The sequence below is a fragment of the Nerophis ophidion genome, linkage group LG07, assembly GCF_033978795.1.
Source record: "Nerophis ophidion isolate RoL-2023_Sa linkage group LG07, RoL_Noph_v1.0, whole genome shotgun sequence".
Classification (NCBI taxonomy): domain Eukaryota; kingdom Metazoa; phylum Chordata; class Actinopteri; order Syngnathiformes; family Syngnathidae; genus Nerophis; species Nerophis ophidion.
In genome coordinates, this window is record NC_084617.1 from 71,306,363 (window position 1) to 71,331,207 (window position 24,845).

Sequence of the window (24,845 nt, forward strand, 5' to 3'; positions counted from 1 at the left end):
CTGGGTATTATCTTCTACCCAACTCTCTCCTTTGAGTCACACATTAAAAGCTTTACTAAAACGGCCTTCTTTCATCTCCGTAATATCGCTAAAATTCTCTCCATTTTGTCCACTAAAGACGCCGAGATCATTATCCACGCGTTTGTTACGTCTCGTCTCGATTACTGTAACGTATTATTTTCGGGTCTCCCCATGTCTAGCATTAAAAGATTACAGTTGGTACAAAATGCGGCTGCTAGACTTTTGACAAGAACAAGAAAGTTTGATCACATTACGCCTGTACTGGCTCACCTGCACTGGCTTCCTGTGCACTTAAGATGTGACTTTAAGGTTTTACTACTTACGTATAAAATACTACACGGTCTAGCTCCATCCTATCTTGCCGATTGTATTGTACCATATGTCCCAGCAAGAAATCTGCATTCAAAAGACTCCGGCTTATTAGTGATTCCTAAAGCCCAAAAAAAGTCTGCGGGCTATAGAGCGTTTTCCGTTCGGGCTCCAGTACTCTGGAATGCCCTCCCGGTAACAGTTCGAGATGCTACCTCAGTAGAAGCATTTAAGTCTCACCTTAAAACTCATCTGTATACTCTAGCCTTTAAATAGACCTCCTTTTTAGACCAGTTGATCTGCCGCTTCTTTTCTTTTTCTCCTCTGTCTCCCCCTAACTTGTGGAGGGGGTCCGGTCCGATGACCATGGATGAAGTACTGGCTGTCCAGAGTCGAGACCCAGGATGGACCGCTCGTCGGGACCCAGGATGGACCGCTCGCCTGTGTATCGGTTGGGGACATATCTACGCTGCTGATCCGCCTCCGCTTGGGATGGTTTCCTGTGGACGGGACTCTCGCTGCTGTCTTGGATCCGCTTTGAACTGAACTCCCGCGGCTGTGCTGGAGCCACTATGGATTGAACTTTCACAGTATCATGTTAGACCCTCTGACATCCATTGCTTTCGGTCCCCTAGAGGGGGGGGGGGGGTTGCCCACATTTGAGGTCCTCTCCAAGGTTTCTCATAGTCATCATTGTCACTGGCGTCCCACTGGAGGTGAGTTTTCCTTGCTCTTATGTGGGTTCTTCCGAGGATGTCGTAGTCGTAGTGGTTTGTGCAGTCCTATGAAACATTTGTGATTTAGGGCTATATAAATAAACATTGATTGATGGTTGTGATATAAACAACCTTAAAACTCTTACTAATATGCGCCACACTCTGTGAACCCTAACCAAACAAGAATAACAAACACATTTCTGGAGTACATTGGCTCTCTAACACATTATAAACGCAACATAAGAATTACCCAGAATTCCAATGCATCCATGACTCTTGGCTATATTATACACGCGCCCCCAACCCCGCCCACCTCAACTGGCGCAAGGAGAAGGGTAAGGGGGGGGTTAGTGCTAGCGGGTGTATAATATAGCTAGAGTCATGGATGCATTAGATCCATCCATCCATCCATTTCCTACCGCTTATTCCCTTTCGGGGTCGTGGGGGGCGCTGGGGCCTATCTCAGCTACAATCGGGCGGAAGGCGGGGTACACCCTGGACAAGTCGCCACCTCATCGCAGGGCCAACACAGATAGACAGACAACATTCACACTCACATTCACACACTAGGGCCAATTTTTAGTGTTGCCAATCAACCTATCCCCCAGGTGCATGTCTTTGGAAGTGGGAGGAAGCCGGAGTACCCGGAGGGAACCCACGCATTCACGGGGAGAACATGCAAACTCCACACAGAAAGATCCCGAGCCTGGATTTGAACCCAGGACTGCAGGACCTTCGTATTGTGAGGCAGACGCACTAACCCCTCTTCCACCGTGAAGCATTGGAAATCTGGGTAATTCTTATGTTGCGTTTATAATGTGTTACAGAGCCAATGTTCTCCAGAAATGTGTTTGGTGTGGGTTCACAGAGTGTGGCGCATATTAGTAAGAGTGTTAAAGTTGTTTTATATCACAACCGTCAGTGTGTTCTGTATGGCCCCTGGTTCGAAACATAGTAAAAGCAAAAGTCTGTAGTTCCATATGTGTATTGTTAGATTTAGAGTAGGAAACACATATATATGGTGTCCATATTTTGATGTTTTGTTGTTTTTGGAGTTGTGTGCGAACTGGGAATGTGTTCCGTCGGTGCGACTTTTCAAAAACCCAAAATGCAGTTTTCATTTTCGTAAATCACCGCCTTGTAAAAGGCACCCTCGGGCGTGTATTCTCAGACCTCACATGTTTACCTGATGGCGGCGAGCAATCTTCGCAGGCTCCATGTGGGAAAGAACTTTCTGGCTTCCCCTTTTCACTGGCAGCTGGAGGTACTCAGCGCCGAGTCTGACACGGAGCTTTGAAATAGCAATCAATGCCTTTTATACTGCAGGGGAGGCCTCGTAAAAGTGTCGCTGGGAGGAATATACGACGTCGTATTTCATCCTCCCCTCTCTATTTCCAAACACTGAGTTATGACTGGAGAAATGTGCGGCCATTAAAGGTGATATGATGTATATTCTGCCTTGTTCGAAAACTCATTCATCACCAGGGATGAAGAGGAAAACTGCACTTACTCTTATGCTCCCGCTCCTTTCTCTCCAGCCTCAACCCCACTCGCCCTCCATTGTACGCATCGGTCCCAAGTCGTTTGTTTTCGAACACTTCTGGCAGGACCTGGACAGCCAAGCCTGCTTTTTCTCTCCGGTAACTTAAAAACTTGCAATAAAATTCATGGCTTGGCAGAGTAATCTTCTATTCTCGTTTTTTGATTTTTGGGACTCTGGCTTAAAGGAAAAATGATGATCCTGGTTAAACATTATAATTTGTTTTTGTCGGTAATGCTACTGGATTTTTTTTTTCCGATTTTAGACCTTTGAAGAGAACTGCTAGTTTGGGAATTCAAATGATTTGAGAAGTAAATCGGACCCTTTGGACCGCGAACAGGTTTTAAACTCATCCCCCGGGATGAGTTTGCTAAGTTGAATCACCAGAAATCACCATCATATTGCAGTCTACACGTATCTCTTATGTGTGACCGCCATCTACCGGTCAGTGGCCTAGTGGTTAGAGCAGGGGTCGGGAACCTTTTTGGCTGAGAGAGCCATGAAAGCCAAATATTCCACAATGTATTTCCGTAATAACATTTTTCAACACTAAAGACAACTAAATTCGTGCATTTTTAAGTATGACCAACATTTGTAGAGTATAATAAGTCTCTTATTCTTTTTAACAACTTTGTTATTATAAAAGTTAACCAATAATACATATAATACTTCTTACCATTTTTTAGATTTTAGACCTTTGAAGAGAACTGCTAGTTTGGGAATTCAAATGAGTTGAGAAGTAAATCGGACCCATTGGACCGCGAACAGGTTTTAAACTCGTCCACTGGGATGAGTTTGCTAAGTTGAATCACCAGAAATCACCAACATATTGCAGTCTACACGTACCTCTTATGTGTGACCGCCATCTACTGGTCACCATACTCAGTGGTTAGAGCAGGGGTCGGGAACCTTTTTGGCTGAGAGAGCCATGAAAGCCAAATATTTCACAATGTATTTCCGTAATAACATTTTTCAACACTAAAGACAACTAAATTCGTGCATTTTTAAGTATGACCAACATTTGTAGAGTATAATAAGTCTCTTATTCTTTTTAACAACTTTGTTATTATAAAAGTTAACCAATAATACATATAGTACTTCTTACCATTTTTAGATTTTAGACCTTTGAAGAGAACTGCTAGTTTGGGAATTCAAATGAGTTGAGAAGTAAATCGGACCCTTTGGACCGCGAACAGGTTTTAAACTCGTCCACTGGGATGAGTTTGCTAAATTGAATCACCAGAAATCACCATCATATTGCAGTCTACACGTACCTCTTATGTGTGACCGCCATCTACTGGTCACCATACTCAGTGGTTAGAGCAGGGGTCGGGAACCTTTTTGGCTGAGAGAGCCATGAAAGCCAAATATTTCACAATGTATTCCCGTAATAACATTTTTCAACACTGAAGACAACTAAATTTGTGCATTTTTAAGTATGACCAACATTTGTAGAGTATAATAAGTCTCTTATTCTTTTTAACAACATTGTTATTATAAAAGTTAACCAATAATACATATAATACTTCTTACCATTTTTAGATTTTAGACCTTTGAAGAGAACTGCTAGTTTGGGAATTCAAATGAGTTGAGGAGTAAATTGGACCCTTTGGACCGCGAACAGGTTTTAAACTCGTCCTTTGGGATGAGTTTGCTAAGTTGAATCACCAGAAATCACCAACATATTGCAGTCTACACGTATCTCTTATGTTTGACCGCCATCTACTGGTCACCATACTCAGTGGTTAGAGCAGGGGTCGGGAACCTTTTTGGCTGAGAGAGCCATGAAAGCCAAATATTCCACAATGTATTTCCGTATTAACATTTTTCAACACTAAAGACAACTAAATTCGTGCATTTTTAAGTATGACCAACATTTGTAGAGTATAATAAGTCTCTTATTCTTTTTAACAACATTGTTACTATAAAAGTTAACCAATAATACATATAATACTCCTTACCATTTTTAGATTTTAGACCTTTGAAGAGAACTGCTAGTTTTGGGAATTCAAATGAGTTGAGAAGTAAATCGGACCCATTGGACCGCGAACAGGTTTTAAACTCATCCCCCGGGATGAGTTTGCTAAGTTAAATCACCAGAAATCACCAACATATTGCAGTCTAAACGTATCTCTTATGTGTGACCGCCATCTACTGGTCACCATACTCAGTGCTTAGAGCAGGGGTCGGGAACCTTTTTGGCTGAGAGAGCCATGAAAGCCAAATATTTCACAATATATTTCCTTAATAACATTTTTCAACACTGAAGACAACTAAATTCGTGCATTTTTAAGTATGACCAACATTTGTAGAGTATAATAAGTCTCTTATTCTTTTTAACAACATTGTTATTATAAAAGTTAACCAATAATACATATAATACTTCTTACCATTTTTAGATTTTAGACCTTTGAAGAGAACTGCTAGTTTTGGGAATTCAAATGTGTTGAGAAGTAAATCGGACCCATTGGACCGCGAACAGGTTTTAAACTCGTCCACTGGGATGAGTTTGCTAAATTGAATCACCAGAAATCACCATCATATTGCAGTCTACTCGTATCTCTTATGTGTGACCGCCATCTACCGGTCACCATACTCAGTGGTTAGAGCAGGGGTCGGGAACCTTTTTGGCTGAGAGAGCCATGAAAGCCAAATATTCCACAATATATTTCCGTGATAACATTTTTCAACACTAAAGACAACTAAATCCGTGCATTTTTAAGTATGACCAACATTTGTAGAGTATAATAAGTCTCTTATTCTTTTTAACAACATTGTTATTATAAAAGTTAACCAATAATACATATAATACTGCTTACCATTTTTAGATTTTAGACCTTTGAAGAGAACTGCTAGTTTGGGAATTCAAATGAGTTGAGAAGTAAATCGGACCCTTTGGACCGCGAACAGGTTTTAAACTCATCCCCCGGGATGAGTTTGCTAAGTTGAATCACCAGAAATCACCATCATATTGCAGTCTACACGTACCTCTTATGTGTGACCGCCATCTACCGGTCAGTGGCCTAGTGGTTAGAGCAGGGGTCGGGAACCCTTTGGGCTGAGAGAGCCATGAAAGCCAAATATTTCACAATGTATTTCCGTAATAACACTTTTCAACACTAAAGACAACTAAATTCGTGCATTTTTAAGTATGACCAACATTTGTAGAGTATAATAAGTCTCTTATTCTTTTTAACAACTTTGTTATTATAAAAGTTAACCAATAATACATATAGTACTTCTTACCATTTTTAGATTTTAGACCTTTGAAGAGAACTGCTAGTTTGGGAATTCAAATGAGTTGAGAAGTAAATTGGACCCATTGGACCGCGAACAGGTTTTAAACTCATCCCCCGGGATGAGTTTGCTAAGTTGAATCACCAGAAATCACCATCATATTGCAGTCTACACGTACCTCTTATGTGTGACCGCCATCTACTGATCACCATACTCAGTGGCCTAGTGGTTAGAGCAGGGGTCGGGAACCTTTTTGGCTGAGAGAGCCATGAAAGCCAAATATTTCACAATGTATTTCCGTAAGAGCCATATAACATTTTTCAACACTGAAGATAACTAAATTGGACAAAGGGGTGTACCTCGCCCCATCCTTTCTTGTGAAAGACTGAGCATTTTTTTGGAAAGCTGTTTTTATACCCAATCATGGCACCCACCTGTTCCCAATTATCCTGCACACCTGTAGGATGCCCACCAGTCCTCACAACAGAACCATTTTCCACATTGCATCAGTCCATCTTAGATGATCTCGGGCCCAGAGAAGCCGGCGGCGTTTCTGGATGTTGTTGATTAATGGCTTTCGCTTTGCATAGTAGAGCTTTAACTTGCACTTACAGATGTAGCGACGAACTGTATTTAGTGACAGTGGCTTTCTGAAGTGTTCCTGAGCCCATGTGGTGATATCCTCTAGAGATTGATGTCGGTTTTTGATACAGTGATCGAAGGTCATTCAATGCTTACATGGAGTGATTTTTTTCCAGATTCTCTGAACCTTTTGATGATATTATGGCCCGTAGATGTTGAAATCCATAAATTCCTTGCAATTGCACTTTAAGAAACGTTGTTCTTAAACTGTTTGACTATTTGCTCACGCAGCTGTGGACAAAGGGGTGTAACTCGCCCCATCCTTTCTTGTGAAAGACTGAGCATTTTTTGGGGGAAGCTGTTTTTATACCCAATCATGGCACCCACCTGTTCCCAATTAGCCTGCACACCTGTAGGATGCCCACCATTCCTCACAACAGAACCATTTTCCACATTGCATCAGTCCATCTCAGATGACCTCGGGCTCAGAGAAGCCGGCGGAGTTTCTGGATGTTGTTGATTAATGGCTTTTGCTTTGCATAGTAGAGCTTTAACTTGCACTTACAGATGTAGCGATGAACTGTATTTAGTGACAGTGGCTTTCTGAAGTGTTCCTGAGCCCATGTGGTGATATCCTTTAGAGATTGATGTCGGTTTTTGATACAGTGATCGAAGGTCATTCAATGTTGGTTTCTGGCCATGCCGCTTACGTGGAGTGATTTCTCCAGATTCTCTGAACCTTTTTATGATATTATGGACCGTAGATGTTGAAATCCCTACATTTCTTGCAATTGCACTTCGAGAAACGTTGTTCTTAAACTGTTTGACTATTTGCTCACGCAGTTGTGGACAAAGGGGTGTACCTCGCCCCATCCTTTCTTGTGAAAGACTGAGCATTTTTTTGGGGAAGCTGTTTTTATACCCAATCATGGCACCCACCTGTTCCCAATTAGCCTGCACACCTGTAGGATGCCCACCAGTCCTCACAACAGAACCATTTTCCACATTGCATCAGTCCATCTTAGATGATCTCGGGCCCAGAGAAGCCGGCGGGGTTTCTGGATGTTGTTGATTAATGGCTTTCGCTTTGCATAGTAGAGCTTTAACTTGCACTCACAGATGTAGCGACAAACTGTATTTAGTGACAGTGGCTTTCTGAAGCGTTCCTGAGCCCATGTGGTGATATCCTTTAGAGATTGATGTCGGTTTTTGATACAGTGATCGAAGGTCATTCAATGCTTACGTGGATTGATTTTTTTCCAGATTCTCTGAACCTTTTGATGATATTATGGACCGTAAATGTTGAAATCCCTAAATTCCTTGCAATTGCACTTCGAGAAACGTTGTTCTTAAACTGTTTGACTATTTGCTCACACAGTTGTGGACAAAAGGGTGTACCACGCCCCATCCATTCTTGTGAAGGACTGAGCATTTTTTTTGGGAAGCTGTTTTTATACCCAATCATGGCACCCACCTGTTCCCAATTAGCCGGCACACCTGTAGGATGCCCACCAGTCCTCACAACAGAACCATTTTCCACATTGCATCAGTCCATCTTAGATGATCTCGGGCCCAGAGAAGCCGGCGGCGTTTCTGGATGTTGTTGATTAATGGCTTTCGCTTTGCATAGTAGAGCTTTAACTTGCACTTACAGATGTAGCGACCAACTGTATTTAGTGACAGTGGCTTTTTGAAGCGTTCCTGAGCCCATGTGGTGATATCCTTTAGAGATTGATGTCGGTTTTTGATACAGAGATCGAAGGTCATTCAATGCTTACGTGGATTGATTTTTTTCCAGATTCTCTGAACCTTTTGATGATATTATGGACTGTAGATGTTGAAATCCCTACATTTCTTGCAATTGCACTTCGAGAAACGTTGTTCTTAAACTGTTTGACTATTTGCTCACGCAGTTGTGGACAAAAGGGTGTACCACGCCCCATCCATTCTTGTGAAAGACTGAGCATTTTTTTTGGGAAGCTGTTTTTATACCCAATCATGGCACCCACCTGTTCCCAATTAGCCGGCACACCTGTAGGATGCCCACCAGTCCTCACAACAGAACCATTTTCCACATTGCATCAGTCCATCTTAGATGATCTCAAGCCGGCGGCGTTTCTGGATGTTGTTGATTAATGGCTTTCGCTTTGCATAGTAGAGCTTTAACTTGCACTTACAGATGTAGCGACCAACTGTATTTAGTGACAGTGGCTTTTTGAAGCGTTCCTGAGCCCATGTGGTGATATCCTTTAGAGATTGATGTCGGTTTTTGATACAGAGATCGAAGGTCATTCAATGCTTACGTGGATTGATTTTTTTCCAGATTCTCTGAACCTTTTGATGATATTATGGACTGTAGATGTTGAAATCCCTACATTTCTTGCAATTGCACTTCGAGAAATGTTGTTCTTAAACTGTTTGACTATTTGCTCACGCAGTTGTGGACAAATGGGTGTACCTCGCCCCATCCTTTCTTGTGAAAGACTGAGCATTTTTTTGGAAAGCTGTTTTTATACCCAATCATGGCACCCACCTTGTTCCCAATTAGCCTGCGCAAATAAGCGTTTGATGAGCATTCCTCAACTTTTTCAGTATTTATTGCCACCTTTCCCAACTTCTTTGTCACGTGTCGCTGGCATCAAATTCTAAAGTTAATGATTATTTGCAAAAAAAAAACAATGTTTATCAGTTTGAACATCAAATTTGTTGTCTTTGTAGCATATTCAACTTTTTTTGCATTTCATTCTCCTCTCCTCCCTTTAAGCGCCACTTGAATAAATAAAACATCAAGCGCCGCTGTGAATTATGAGCACCCGGCTGCAGGTAACACAACATGTGATGCACGTCTCGGAGTGTCCGCCCACGCAGGATTCATCTCCTCCAGCCGAGGCGGTAGCTAAGGTCAGCGAGGGAAATATTTCATAAGTGTCAGTTTGGCTTCTGGCCTCTGTTAAAATACACGGTCATACAACAAACAGCTGTATGTGACTAACGATGTGTGTTTGTGTCGCAGGAGAGCCTGGTTTGATATATCACCTCGCCTTTGAGCCACTGAATTACTGTCATCACGAGGACCCAGCTGAAAAAACATGTCGGCTGCTCTACGTGGAATGGATCATCAATGACAGCCAATTCATACCACGTTTTTTGTGTGGAATGTTTGATTTATGAAAATGAAGCCGAAGTTCATCCAACATATGTTAATGTGTTTTTCATTCGTCCTGTGAGGACGTTTTAAGTACCGCCTTTCGTCAGGTTCAAAATGTGCAAGAGTTTCCCGTTTCGCAGGCCTTCATGCACCTGCAGAAGTTAAAAACGAAGCTTTGCAGCGTCAATAAATGCCATCCATCCGTCCATCTTCTTCCGCTTATCCGAGGTCGGGTCGCGGGGGCAGCAGCCTAAGCAGGGAAACCCAGACTTCCCTCTCCCCGGCCACTTCGTCCAGCTCTTCCCGGGGGATCCCGAGGCGTTCCCAGGCCAGCCTTCCCCGTGGCCTCCTACCGGTCGGACGTGCCCTAAACACCTCCCTAGGGAGGCGTTCGGGTGGCATCCTGACCAGATGCCCGAGCCACCTCATCTGGCTCCTCTCCATGTGGAGGAGCAGCGGCTTTACTTTGAGTTCCTCCCGGATGGCAGAGCTTCTCACCCTATCTCTAAGGGAGAGACCCGCTACACGGCGGAGGAAACTCATTTCGGCCGCTTGTACCCGTGATCTTATCCTTTCGGTCATAACCCAAAGCTCATGACCATAGGTGAGGACGGGAATGTAGATCGACCGGTAAATTGAGAGCTTCGCCTTCCGGCTTAGCTCCTTCTTCACCACAACGGATCGGTACAGCGTCCGCATTACTGAAGACGCCGCACATAGCTCGGTTGGTAGAGTGGCCGTGCCAGCAACTTGAGGGTTGCAGGTTCGATTCCCGCTTGTGCCATCCTAGTTACTAACGTTGTGTCCTTGGGCAATACACTTTACCCACCTGCTCCTAGTGCCACCCATACTGGTTTAAATGTAACTTAGATATTGGGTGTCACTATGTAAAGCGCTTTGAGTCACTTGAGAAAAGCGCTATATAAATATAATTCACTTCACTTCACTCATGACCATAGGTGAGGATGGGAACGTAGATCGACCGGTAAATTGAGAGCTTCGCCTTCCGGCTCAGCTCCTTCTTCACCACAATGGATCGATACAACGTCCGCATTACTGAAGACGCCGCACCGATCCGCCTGTCGATCTCACCATCCACTCTACCCTCACTCGTGAACAAGACTCCTAGGTACTTGAACTCCTCCACTTGGGGCAGGGTCTCCTCCTCAACCCGGAGATGGTATTCCACCCTTTTCCGGGCAAGAACCATGGACTCGGACTTGGAGGTGCTGATTCTCATTCCGGTCGCTTCACACTCGGCTGCGAACCGATCCAGCGAGAGCTGAAGAAGTCAATAAACGCTTCTCGTGGCAACCTTGAAATCCACTTCTCCCGTCCAAAGGCAAAACTCAGTAACTCTATGTTGGTCAAAACTGAGCTGATAATAATTTTGGAGTTCCTAGGTGATATGCTTTACATTAGTGTATGCGATATTGTAATTTTTTCCGTAAGTAAGCTGTTCCGCGCATGGCAGGACCTAGCAACTACCACATATCCGCGTAGATACACCAGAAAAACCTAGTATCTCAAGTGACCGATCGGAGCTTCTTTGTCAGTCGCCTTATTGTCTTTAATGAGACATTTGCACGAATGGGGGCCGACGGTCAACCTGATTATGTGATATTATGGCAGGAGGGAATATTTGGAAGATTGGCCCAGGACGTTGCAAGCACCTTCATTAAATGTATTGTTCTTGATTCTTCCCCTTGCATACTCTTTTGGGCAGATAAACTGTGGAGGTCAAAATAAAAACTGGACGCTGCCCAATGTGCAAACGCAGAATGGGGGCCCACCCGAGATTGTGATAAAATATCTGGAGAAAGGGCACACGTTCATGAGAGCAGATTCAATCCATGGCTCAATCGGCAAGAAAATGAAAGCCCAAAAAAAGTCTGCGGGCTATAGAGCGTTTTCCGTTCGGGCTCCAGTACTCTGGAATGCCCTCCCGGTAACAGTTCGAGATGCTACCTCAGTAGAAGCATTTAAGTCTCACCTTAAAACTCATCTGTATACTCTAGCCTTTAAATAGACCTCCTTTTTAGACCAGTTGATCTGCCGCTTCTTTTCTTTCTCCTATGTCCCCCCCTCCCTTGTGGAGGGGGTCCGGTCCGATGGCCATGGATGAAGTACTGGCTGTCCAGAGTCGAGACCCAGGATGGACCGCTCGTCGGGACCCAGGATGGACCGCTCGCCTGTGTATCGGTTGGGGACATCTCTACGCTGCTGATCCGCCTCCGCTTGGGATGGTTTCTTGTGGACGGGACTCTCGCTGCTGTCTTGGATCCGCTTTGAACTGAACTCTCGCGGCTGTGTTGGAGCCACTATGGATTGAACTTTCACAGTATCATGTTAGACCCGCTCGACATCCATTGCTTTCGGTCCCCTAGAGGGGGTGGGGGGTTGCCCACATCTGAGGTCCTCTCCAAGGTTTCTCATAGTCAGCATTGTCACTGGCGTCCCACTGGATGTGAGTTTTCCTTGCCCTTTTGTGGGTTCTTCCGAGGATGTTGTAGTCGTAATGGTTTGTGCAGTCCTTTGAGACATTTGTGATTTGGGGCTATATAAATAAACACTGATTGATGTCTTCCGAAATTCCCCACAACAATCGCAGCTTGTTGGGGAAAAAAAAATCAGATTCGAGGCCGAACCCCCCCCCCCCGTCTGGCAGAAATCTAGCAAATCTCCCCTCCTACTCGTCCTCGCTCTGTTCTCCAGATAACTTCTGGCTGTGGCAGGACAATGGCGGCTTTTGTCCGCGAGGTATGAGCAATGTGAGTGGGCGGTGTGTTTCAGGTGCACACAACACGGGGACGAATCAAAGTTCCGTTCTTTGAACGTGGAGGGGAAGCGATTATCCCGGCGTGATTATTTTGCAGACAGCTCGATGACAAGGGGGAGGCAGGCCAGATAAGAGTGTTGGCTTGTGAGAAGTGACAAGCTGACAAGAAAGACAATCTCCTTACCGAAGAGGCCAGATAAGGTGTGACTCCGACTCTGACGTGTGTTTTACACTTCTAGAATGTTCCATTCCGCTGAACTGCGGACATTAGCTTGTTGTCACGGGCAAAAATGTGTTTTTAATTAGGTATTGGCTCATCTCAGAAAACTTTATTTTATTTGTTTTACAAGTTTCCTAAGTTCTGATTCCCGAGCGGGGCGCACGCTGCTGCTCACTGCTCCCCTCAACCCCCCAGGGGGAGAACATGGGGATTAGTCAAATGCAGAGGCTTAATTTCACCACACCCGGTGTTTGGTTGGTTGAGCTTACCGACCTCGAAGCAGTTTAATTTGATACACGGCGTGATGATAAGTGTGACCGGTAGATGGCAGTCAAACATAAGAAATAAGTGTAGGCTGCACCGCTTGATGAGTATTATTATGGTGTGTGTATAGGGCAGGGGTCGGGAACCTTTTTGGCTGAGAGAGCCAAGAATCCAAATATTTTTAAATATATATATTTTTTTCAACACTGAACAAAACTAAACGTGTGCATTTTTAAGTAAGACCAAAATGACTAGAATATAATAGGTCTCGTATTCTTTGTAATAACGTTGATATTCTGAAGCTAACTGTGGAGGGGGCGTGGCCTGCGGGCCTGCAGCGAAGCGGGGTGTTGCCAGGACCGGCCTCGAAATCAGCGACAGGTGCGTAGATGGCCCACCTGGGCCTTGTTATCTAATCACCTGTCGCTCTGTTATAAGCAGCAGCCGGGAGGAGAGACAGGGTTGGAGCTGGAGCTGGAGCCAGAGCGCGAGCGAGAACGAAAGAGAAAAAGACAGTTGCTGGAAAGCAACTGAGACACTTATTGAAAAATAAAAAAAATATCGTAGCCCTGAAACAGGCTTTCATGTCGGAGCTTGGTGGTCTGAAGAACCCCCAGGAGGGCAAGCCCGAAAAAAAACAATAATAAATCAATCATGCAATTTTTTGAACAAGTGCGGTAGAAAAAGGATGGATGGATTCAAATACATGAGTATGTTTAATATTTTGAACTTTATTCTTAACACTTTGATTACAAGTGGAATTAGTCATTACTTATTGTGTTAAGCAGTATTAGCTCACATTTTTTCCGAGAGCCGGATGCAGTCATCAAAAGAGCCACATCTGGCTCTTAGAGCCATAGGTTCCCTACCCCTGGTATAGGGAAAGACATATTGTCTGGCGTTGTTTTTTTTTTGCAATGTTATACAAAAAGCAACTTTTCTTACCTTCTGGTACCTGCTGATCTGTATTTAGGATCTGCATGAATCCTGAAAAATCCCCTGATGAGAAGGGCTTGTAGGGATGATATAGCTTCTTGTGTTTTTCCCTGACCTGAGTCATCCATCCATCCATTATCTACCGCTTATTCCCTTAGGGGCCGTAGGGGGCGCTGGTGCCTATGTCAGTTGCAATCGGGCGGAAGGCGGTGTACACCCTGGACAAGTCGCCACCTCATCGCAGGGCCAACACGGATAGACAGACAATATATATATATATATATATATATATATATATATATATATATATATATATATATATATATATATATATATATATATATATGTACATATGTATATATATATATATATATATATATATATATATATATATATATATATATATATATATATATATATATATATATATATATATATACATATATATATATATATATGTATATATATATATATATATATATATATATATATTAGGGCTGTGAATCTTTGGGTGTCCCACGATTCGATTCAAGATCGATTCTTGGGGTCACGATTCGATAATATATCGATTTTTTTCGATTCGATTCGATTCTCGATTCAAAAACGATATTTTTCCGATTCAAAACGATTCTGTATTCATTCAATACATAGGATTTCAGCAGGATCTACCCCAGTCTGCTGACATTCTAGAAGAGTAAAAAGCTTTTATAATTGTAAAGGACAACGTTTTATCAACTGAATGCAATCATGTAAATTTGTTTTAACTATTAAACGAACCAAAAATATGACTTATTTTATCTTTGTGAAAACATTGTACACAGTGTGTTGTCAAGATTATGAGATGCGATGCAAGTGTAAGCCACTGTGACACTATTGTTCTTTTTTATTATTTTTATAAATGTCTAATGATAATGTCAATGAGGGATTTTTAATCACTGCTATGCTGAAATTATAACTAATATTGATACTGTTGTTGATAATCATTTTTGTTTCATTAGTTTTGGTTTTGTTGTGATCCGATGGTCGGATCATCACCATATTGTTATTTTTGTTCCATTTTTATATCACTCTGCGGTTTGACATACTTAGTTCCTGTTTCGTTCGTTTCCATGGTCACTCATTAGTTTCAGCTGCTACTCTCTTTTCCAGCACACCTGTCTTTACTAATCACCACCTGTTTATAAGCCAGCGTTTTCTGTTCACTGATTGTCGGATCTTAGTTTGTTCACATACATCTGTTTACGACTTGTCTCTCACTCTCGTTTTCGCTAGCTCTCACGCTAAGCTTTATTTTGCCTTTTCTATTTGTATCAGTGTTTTTGTTCATAGCTCCTTTTGTTTAATAAATCCCTTAGTTCTTACCTTTTTGCTGTGTTCTTGCTGACGCATCCACGGAGGACCGAATCCTGCATTACAATGCCACACAAGCGTAACAGGTTTGTTCTGTGTCGTGTTTGTGTCTCCTCTCAATTGCTCTGTTTACTGCAGTGCTGAGTGTTGCTGGGTCAGGTTCGGTTTTGGAATTGGAATGCATTGTTATGGTATTGCTGTTTGTTGGATTGATAAAAAAAATATTCGAAAAAAAATCGATTTAAAAAAAAATGAGAATCGATTCTGAATCGCACAACGTAAACGATTCAATTCATATTCGAATCGATTTTTTCCCACATCCCTAATATAAATACTCAAGGTTTATGTGGTTTATCTGCAATACAGTGCTTAATACCGTTTCCCCAGGGAAACCTGCAAAACAGGCTTGTAGGGATGATATATACCAGGGGTCGGGAACCTTTTTGGCTGAGAGAGCCATGAAAGCCAAATATTTAAAAATATATTTCCGTAAGAGCCGTATAACATTATTAACAACAATCACAACTGTCATGTTCAAACACTGATGACATCTATAAAACAGACAAGAAGCAAGGAATCAAACAGAGACAGGAATCAATTTAGCTCAATGAGGAGAGAAACCTGTAGACCTGTCCCAGATTACAACAACTAAATGTGTGCATCCCCTATTCTTTTTAATGACATTGTTATTCGGAAGTTAGTTATATTTTCGACCATTAATGCGACTTCTTGAACAGGTGCGTTAAAAACGGATGGATGGATTAAAATGCATGAGAGTGTTTTACATTTTGAAGAATATTTTTAACACTGTGATTACCAGCGGAATTATTAAATACTTATCCTGGTAAGCAACGTCAGCTAAGATTTATCGAGAGCCATAGGTTCCCTACCCCTGATCTATACTCTTGTGTTTTTTCCTTGACGTTGAGGTGGCGAGTTGTCCTGGGTGTATACCCCAGCCTCAGGCCCGAGCCCCCCCCCTGCGACCCTTTCGGCGTAATGACCCGTATATCCAAAAAGGTAACATTTCAGTGGCCTGCACAAGCTGGGACTTCATGTTCTGTCCGAGGGTCGGTCAGAAAAACACTTTGTGGATATTGTTAGGAAATCCTTCGACTATCTTCGCTGGAATGTTGCCTGCGAGGCTCCTTTTTTTAAGTGTTTGGGTCTAAATGCCATGTCTGCTACACCCCATGAAACTGTCTTAATCCACTTTTTCCCCTTGGTTTTATTGCCGCCGGGGAAACACCAGGTTCTGCAACAGACCCCTGCCTCAAGCCTCTATTCCCATTCCACACAGCCCATAAGTCAGTCACAGATAATTAAATAGGAGTTATTTACACTCCTTCTTTTCCCCTTCTCTGCCGCGCTGGCACTTTTATCATTGTTGCTTTGTACAGTGCTGCTCTCAGACCGACTCTGACAGCGTCTGGCGGACACCGTTGAATGCCTGTAAAAGCGTAATAGCTTCAAAAGAAAAAAAGGAACAGAAATTGGACTATTATGAGATTGTGTCACTGAACGATCACACAGACTATCTTCTGCGTCAGCAAACACAAGGCAAAGACACGGTTGTTCCCGAGGCGGGCTTTCAGGATTCAGCCGCATAATGTCTGTCATTACGTTTACATGCACTGAGAAAATAACACAAGTGGTTGCAATACAAAATATTGTATGAAAAGCAATACGATATTCATATTTGATATACAAACCCCGTTTCCATATGAGTTGGGAAATTGTGAATTATGGACCGTTACTATTATGTTAAATCTACTATGGACTGTACTCTCACACTATCATGTTAGATCCACTATGGACTGGACTCTCACTATAATGTTAGATCCACTATGGACTGGACTCTCTCACTATTATGTTAGATCCACTATGGACTGTACTCTCACACTATTATGTTAGATCAAGTATGGACTGGACTCTCACACTATTATGTTAGATCCACTATGGACTGTACTCTCACACTATTATGTTAGATCAAGTATGGACTGGACTCTCACACTATTATGTTAGATCAAGTATGGACTGGACTCTCACACTATTATGTTAGATCAACTATGGACTGGACTCGCACTACTATGTTAGATCCACTATGGACTGGACTCTCACTATTATGTTAGATCCACTATGGACTGGACTCTAAAAATATTACGTTAGATCCACTATGGACTGGACTCTCACACTATTATGCTAGATCCACTATGGACTGGACTCTCACTATTATGTTAGAACCACTATGAACTGGACTCTCACAATATTATGCTAGATCCACTATGGACTGGACTCTCACGCCATTATGTTAGATCCACTATGGACTGGACTCTCACACTACTATGTTAGATCCACTAAGGACTGGACTCTCACACTATTATGTTAGATCCACTATGGGCTGGACTCTCACTATTATGTTAGATCCACTATGGACTGGACTCTAAAAATATTACGTTAGATCCACTATGGACTGGACTCTCACACTATTATGCTAGATCCACTATGGACTGGACTCTCACTATTATGTTAGAACCACTATGAACTGGACTCTCACAATATTATGCTAGATCCACTATGGACTGGACTCTCACGCCATTATGTTAGATCCACTATGGACTGTACTCTCACTACTATGTTAAATCCACTATGGACTGGACTCTCGCACTATTATGTAAGATCCACTATGGACTGGACTCTCGCACTACTACGTTAGATCCACTATGGACTGGACTCTTACTATTATGTTAAATCTACTACGGACTGTACTCTCACACTATCATGTTAGATCCACTATGGACTGGACTCTCACACTACTATGTTAGATCCACTATGGACTGGACTCTCACACTATCATGTTAGATCCACTATGGACTGGACTCTCACTATTATGTTAGTTCCACTATGGACTGGACTCTCACTATTATGTTAGATCCACTATGGACTGGACTCTCACTATTATGTTAGATCCACTATGGACTGGACTCTCACACTATTATGTTAGATCCACTATGGACTGGACTCTCAAAATATTATGCTAGATCCACTATGGACTGGACTCTCACTATTATGTTAAATCCATTATGGACTGGACTCTCACACTACTATGTTAGATCCACTATGGACTGGACTCTCACTATTATGTTAGATCCACTATGGACTGGACTCTCACTATTATATTAGATCCACTATGGACTGGACTCTCACACTATTATGTTAGATCCACTATGCACTGGACTCTTACTATTATGTTAAATCTACTACGGACTGTACTCTCACACTATCATGTTAGATCCACTATGGACTGGACTCTCACACTACTATGTTAGATCCACTATGGACTGGACTCTCACACTATTATGTTGGATCCACTATGGACTGGACTCTCACACTATTATGTTAGATCCACTATGGACTGGACTCTCACACTATTATGTTAGATCCACTATGGACTGGACTCTCACACTATCATGTTAGATCCACTAGGGACTGGACTCTCACACCATTATGTTAGATCTGTCAAAGTTTGTTGCTGACGAATCCCAAAATGCAGAGAAGGAGGCGGGCATGGAGTGAGAAAACATGGTTTTAATATAAACAACCAGAATAAAACCAAACAAAGGGTTTAAACCAAAAGTGCGCACGTGGGCGGATAACAAACAAAAGGCCTAGCGTGGAAGCTAACAGGTATCTAGCAGGAAACAGAAAAACTGGAAACACCTAATGGCTAACAAGAAAACACGAAACCAAAAAGTTAGGAGAAAACAAACTAGCTAACAGGAACATCTTACCGGTACGACGACAAGGAAAAACAGTAGCGCGACAGGTAGTAGCTGTAATGATGACATCGACAGGTAGCAACCACACAAAAGCCACAATAATCCAGCGCTGACTGGAGGAACAAAGGAGGTAAAATAGGAGCTGGCTGATCGACATCAGGTGTGGCCAGGTGCCAATCAGCCACAGCTGAGGGGAAACAAAGCACTCAGCGAGACAAACAGGAAGCTGAACCAGAATAAGAGTGCTGACAGGAACCAAGGACAGGAAATACTAAACACACAGAGGAGAAACTAAAACACAAACGATGGACTGGATCTGCGGTCCACTCCAAGGTTTCGCGTTGTAATCCCATTGGGTTGACTTTTTCCTTGCCCTGATGTGGTATCTGAGCCGAGGATGTTGTTGTGGCTTGTGCAACCCTTTGAGACACTCATGATTTAGGGCTATATCAATATTTTTTTGATTGATTGATTGATTGATTGATTGATTGATTGATTGATTGATTGATTGACCAATGCTGGAAGGATAGCATGTAAACTATGAGTCTACAGAGAAGTTCTAGGACTATGGCTGTAGTCCTTAGACTATGTGCGTGAGTGGAGTCAGGCAAACAGGAGCCTTTCAACACCAGGATGAATTAGGGCCCACCACAGAGCTATGGCGTCCATTACAAGTCTCAGCGGTTCTATAAATCTCAGGATCACAGGGACACGGAGGGTCCGGCCCTCCTCGCTCCCCCTGAGCCTCAATCAGTCCCATCCCGGGGGTTTTTGTCGCTCGCTGCCCCGACCAAAACACTTTGGCTTTGATACGGCCTAAGAAAAGGCATGGAAATGCCCCGAGGGGGCCGGCGAGGACCTGAACATGCTGAGAGTCCCCTTCGAACGGAAAAGCCGTCCCCCCAACTTGAAAAAGATCCACAACAGGAAGCGGTCATCCGTCATCAACGCGCCAAAACAGCTGTTAGCAGCCCACATGAAAGAAGTCGCTCCCTGTTGTTGGAGCCCTCCCCCTTGTTTCATTCTCTCACTCTCTTTGTCTGCCCCCCCCCCTCTTTGCTCCACCCGACTCGGCCCCACCCGCACCAGGGACACTCACCCTTTTAAAGGGGAACATTATCACACTTTCAAAAAGGGTTAAAAAACAATAAAAATCAGTTCCCAGTGGCGGTATAGCTCGGTTGGTGGAGCGGCCGTGCCAGCAACTTGAGGGTTGCAGGTTCGATTCCCGCTTCCGCCAACCTAGTCACTGCCGTTGTGTCCTTGGGCAAGACACCTTACCCACCTGCTCCCACAGCCACCCACACTGGTTTAAATGTAACTTAGATATTGGGTTTCACTATGTAAAGCGCTTTGAGTCACTAGAGAAAATGCGCTATATAAATATCATTCACTTCACAAATATCATTCACTTGTTGTATTTTGGGATTTTTTGGGGGGGACGGCGTGGCGCAGTGGGAGAGTGACCGTGCGCAACCCGAGGGTCACTGGTTCAAATTCAACCTCGTCACGTCCGTTGTGACCTGAGCAAGACACTTCACCCTTGCTCCTGATGGGTGCTGGTTGGCGCCTAGCATGGCAGCTCCCTCCATTAGTGTGTGAATGTGTGTGTGAATGGGTAAATGTGGAAGTAGTGTCAAAGCGCTTTGAGTACCTTGAAGGTAGAAAAGCGCTATACAAGTACAACCCATTTTCAAAATGTTACCGGTCCCGGAATATCCCTAAATCAATCAATCAATGTTTATTTATATAGCCCCAAATCACAAATGTCTCAAAGGACTGCACAAATCATTACGACTACAACATCCTCGGAAGAACCCACAAAAGGGCAAGGAAAACTCACACCCAGTGGGCAGGGAGAATTCACATCCAGTGGGACGCCAGTGACAATGCTGACTATGAGAAACCTTGGAGAGGACCTCTAGGGGACCGAAAGCAATGGATGTCGAGCGGGTCTAACATGATACTGTGAAAGTTCAATCCATAGTGGCTCCGACACAGCCGCGAGAGTTCAGTTCAAAGCGGATCCAAGACAGCAGCGAGAGTCCCGTCCACAGGAAACCATCTCAAGCGGAGGCGGATACATTTTGCACCTGTAGCTCAGGGGTCGGCAACCCAAAATATTGAAAGAGCCATGATGGACCAAAAATAAAAATAAAAAAAATATCAATCAATCAATCAATGTTTATTTATATAGCCCTAAATCACAAATGTCTCAAAGGACTGCACAAATCATTACGACTACGACATCCTCGGAAGAACCCACAAAAGGGCAAGGAAAACTCACACCCAGTGGGCAGGGATCAGCAGCGTAGAGATGTCCCCAATCGATACAGGCGAGCGGTCCATCCTGGGTCTCGACTCTGGACAGCCAGTACTTCATCCATGGTTATCGGACCGGACCCCCTCCACAAGGGAGAGGGGGACATAGGAGAAAGAAAAGAAGCGGCAGATCAACTGGTCTAAAAAGGAGGTCTATTTAAAGGCTAGAGTATACAGATGAGTTTTAAGGTGAGACTTAAATGCTTCTACTGAGGTAGCATCTCGAACTGTTACCGGGAGGGCATTCCAGAGTACTGGAGCCCGAACGGAAAACGCTCTATAGCCCGCAGACTTTTTTTGGGCTCTAGGACTCACTAATAAGCCGGAGTCTTTTGAACGCAGATTTCTTGCCGGGACATATGGTACAATACAATCGGCAAGATAAGCTGGAGTTAGACCGTGTAGTATTTTATAGGTAATTAGTAAAACCTTAAAGTCACATCTTAAGTGCACAGGAAGCCAGTAAATAAAGCTTCAAAGTGCCTTATTTTCGCTATCTTCGAAACCACTATCCATTTCCCTGTGACGTCATACAGGGATGCCAATACAAACAACATGGCGGTTACCACAGCAAGATATAGCGACATTGGCTCGGATTCAGACTCGGATTTCAGCGGCTTAAGCGATTCAACAGATTACGCATGTATTGATATGGATGAAGTACTGGCTGTCCAGAGTCGAGACCCAGGATGGACCGCTCGCCTGTGTATCGGTTGGGGACATCTCTACGCTGCTGATCCGCCTCCGCTTGGGATGGTTTCCTGTGGACGGGACTCTCGCTGCTGTCTTGGATCCGCTTTGAACTGCGGCTGCGTTGTATCCATTATGGATTGAACTTTCACAGTATCATGTTAGACCCGCTCGACATCCATTGCTTTCGGTCCCCTAGAGGGGGGGGGTTGCCCACATCTGAGGTCCTCTCCAAGGTTTCTCATAGTCAGCATTGTCACTGGCGTCCCACTGGATGTGAATTCTCCCTGCCCACTGGGTGTGAGTTTTCCTTGCCCTTTTGTGGGTTCTTCCGAGGATGTCGTAGCCGTAATGATTTGTGCAGTCCTTTGAGACATTTGTGATTTGGGGCTATATAAATAAACATTGATTGATTGATTGAAGCAGATGGTCGGAGTATGGAGGCAGATAGCGAAAACGAAACTGAAGAAGAAATTGAAGCTATCGAGCGAATAGCTATTGACGCTATTCAGCCATAGCGTGGGTGTACCTAATGAAGTGGCCCGTAGCATGGCTGCCTTATTAGCATCGCCGGTAAAATGTGCGGACCAAACGATCAGGACTTTCGCATCTTGTGACACTGGAGCAACTTAAATCCTGTCGATTGGTAAGTGTTTGTTTCGCATTAAATGTGGGTATGTAGTTTCAAATGCGTAAACAGCATGTTAGCATTGATTAGCGTAGCATGTTAGCATCGATTAGCTGGCAGTCATGCCGTGACCAAATAGGTCTGATTAGCACATAAGTCAACAACATCAACAAAACTCACCTTTGTGATTTCGTTGAATTAATCGTTGCGAATGCATCTGCAGGTTATCCATACATCTCTGTGCCATGTCTGTCTTAGCATCGCTGCTCAAATGTGAAGACACTGGTACATTCAATGGGGGTCTGGCGGCAGATTTCTTGCCAGTGGTGCAACTTGAATCCCTCCCTGTTAGTGTTGCTACACCCTCCGACAACACACCGACGAGGCATGATGTCTCCAAGGTTCCAAAAAATTGTCGAAAAAACGGAAAATAACAGAGCTGAGACCCGGTGTTTGTAATGTGAAAATGAATATGGCGGGTGTGTTACCTCGGTGACGTCACGTTCTGACATCATCGCTAAAAGACCGATAAACAGAAAGGCGTTTAATCTGCCAAAATTCACCCATTTAGAGTTCGGAAATGGGTTAAAAAAAATAGATGGTCTTTTTTCTGCAACATCAAGGTACATTAAGGTATATATTGACGCTTGCATAGGTTTGGTGATAATGTTCCCCTTTAAAGGCCTACTGAAACCCACTACTAGCGACCACGCAGTCTGATAGTTTATATATCAAAGATGAAATATTAACATTGCAACACGTGCCAATACGGCCGGTTTAGTTTACTAAATAGCAATTTTAAATTTCCCGCGGAGTTTCTTGTTGAAAACGTCGCGGAATGATGACGCGTGTTTGTGACGTCTCGGGTTGTAGCGGACATATTAGCCCAGCACCACTTACGGCTAAAAGTCGTCTCTTTTCATCGCATAATTACACAGTATTTAGGACATCTGTGTTGCTGAATTTTTTGCAATTTGTTCAATTAATAATGGAGACGTCAAAGAAGAATGCTGTTGGTGGAAAGCGGTGGATTGCAGCTGCTGTCACGCCAAATTTCTTCCCCCCTACAAAAACCTTCCCCCCCCCCATTTACTTCCGGGGTCATGATTAATACAGACATTTTGTTAACGCTATATTAAAAAAATATAACGCTATTTTATAAAAAATACAGACGATCTGTTAACGCTATAAATCAGAAAAAATAAAATTCAAAAAACAATTTACAAAAACAAGCTATGGGATGACATATTTACTTCCGGGGTCACGTTTCCTCACATTTCCTCTTACGTCATCCCATTGCTTATGTTTGTAAATTGTTTTTTTCATTTTTTTTTTAATTTTTCATAATATAGCGTTAACAAAACATCTGTATTATTCATGAAAAATGGGGAGGGAAGGTTAGTGTAGAGGGAAGAAATTTGGCGTGACACTGCCTTTAGCAACCGAAACACAGCAGGTGTTTCTTTGTTTGTTGTGAAACTTTAACACAGAGCGGTCGAGCTAACATGTTTCTCTACGTCAACCAGCAAGTTTTTGGATGGGAAAATTGTGGTATTAAGTCGGCTCTTACCGGAGACTTGAGTGGATTACTGGACCTCCTCCTGTAGCTGTCAATAAGGCAGCTGTGATCTTGGCTCCTCGGCTTCTCTCAGTGACACTGGCGTTCACCGCAGCCATCCAACTTTCAGGTATGACTTTAGATTCCACTGAAATACTATTAACACAATAAGCAGATAAGGGATTTTCCAGAATTATCCTGGTAAATGTGTCTAATTACATCTGGAACACTCCCACTGCCGCCGCCCGGAGCCGTCGCTTTTTCTTTTTTGTTTTTCCTTTTTTTTTTGTGCTTCACTCTAACTTTCCTCATCCACAAATCTTTCATCCTCGCTCAAATTAATGGGGAAATCGTCGCTTTCTCGGTCCGAATAGCTCTTGCTGCTTGAGGCTATGACTGTAAACAATGTTCAGATGTGAGGAGCTCCACAACCCGTGACGTCACGCGCACATCGTCTGCTACTTCCGGTACAGGCAAGGCTTTTTTATTAGCGACCAAAAGTTGCGAACTTTATCGTCGATGTTCTCTACTAAATCCTTTCAGCAAAAAGATGGCAATATTGCAAAATGATCAAGTATGACACATAGAATGGTCCTGCTATCCCCGTTTGAATAAGAAAATCTCATTTCAGTAGGCCTTTAAGTTGTGGTGTTTTTTTACGTGAGTCATATTGCAGTCTACACGTATCACTTATGTGTGTCTGCCATCTACTGCTCACACCTATCATTTCAAAAATAGCTTTGAGGTCGGTAAGCAAAACCAGAAT

At 43.2% G+C, this 24,845-nt stretch overlaps 1 long non-coding RNA gene across 1 annotated transcript in view; it reads left to right on the plus strand.

The window, feature by feature from the left end:
* The window catches only part of LOC133555725 (uncharacterized), a 29,639-nt gene extending 19,782 nt beyond the window's left edge, over positions 1 to 9,857 (plus strand). Inside the window, exons 2-3 of the long non-coding RNA XR_009807390.1 lie at positions 9,170 to 9,306; positions 9,419 to 9,857. This is a non-coding gene — a long non-coding RNA (uncharacterized LOC133555725). The remainder of the gene's footprint in view (positions 1 to 9,169; positions 9,307 to 9,418) is intronic.
* Positions 9,858 to 24,845: the final 14,988 nt, after the last annotated feature.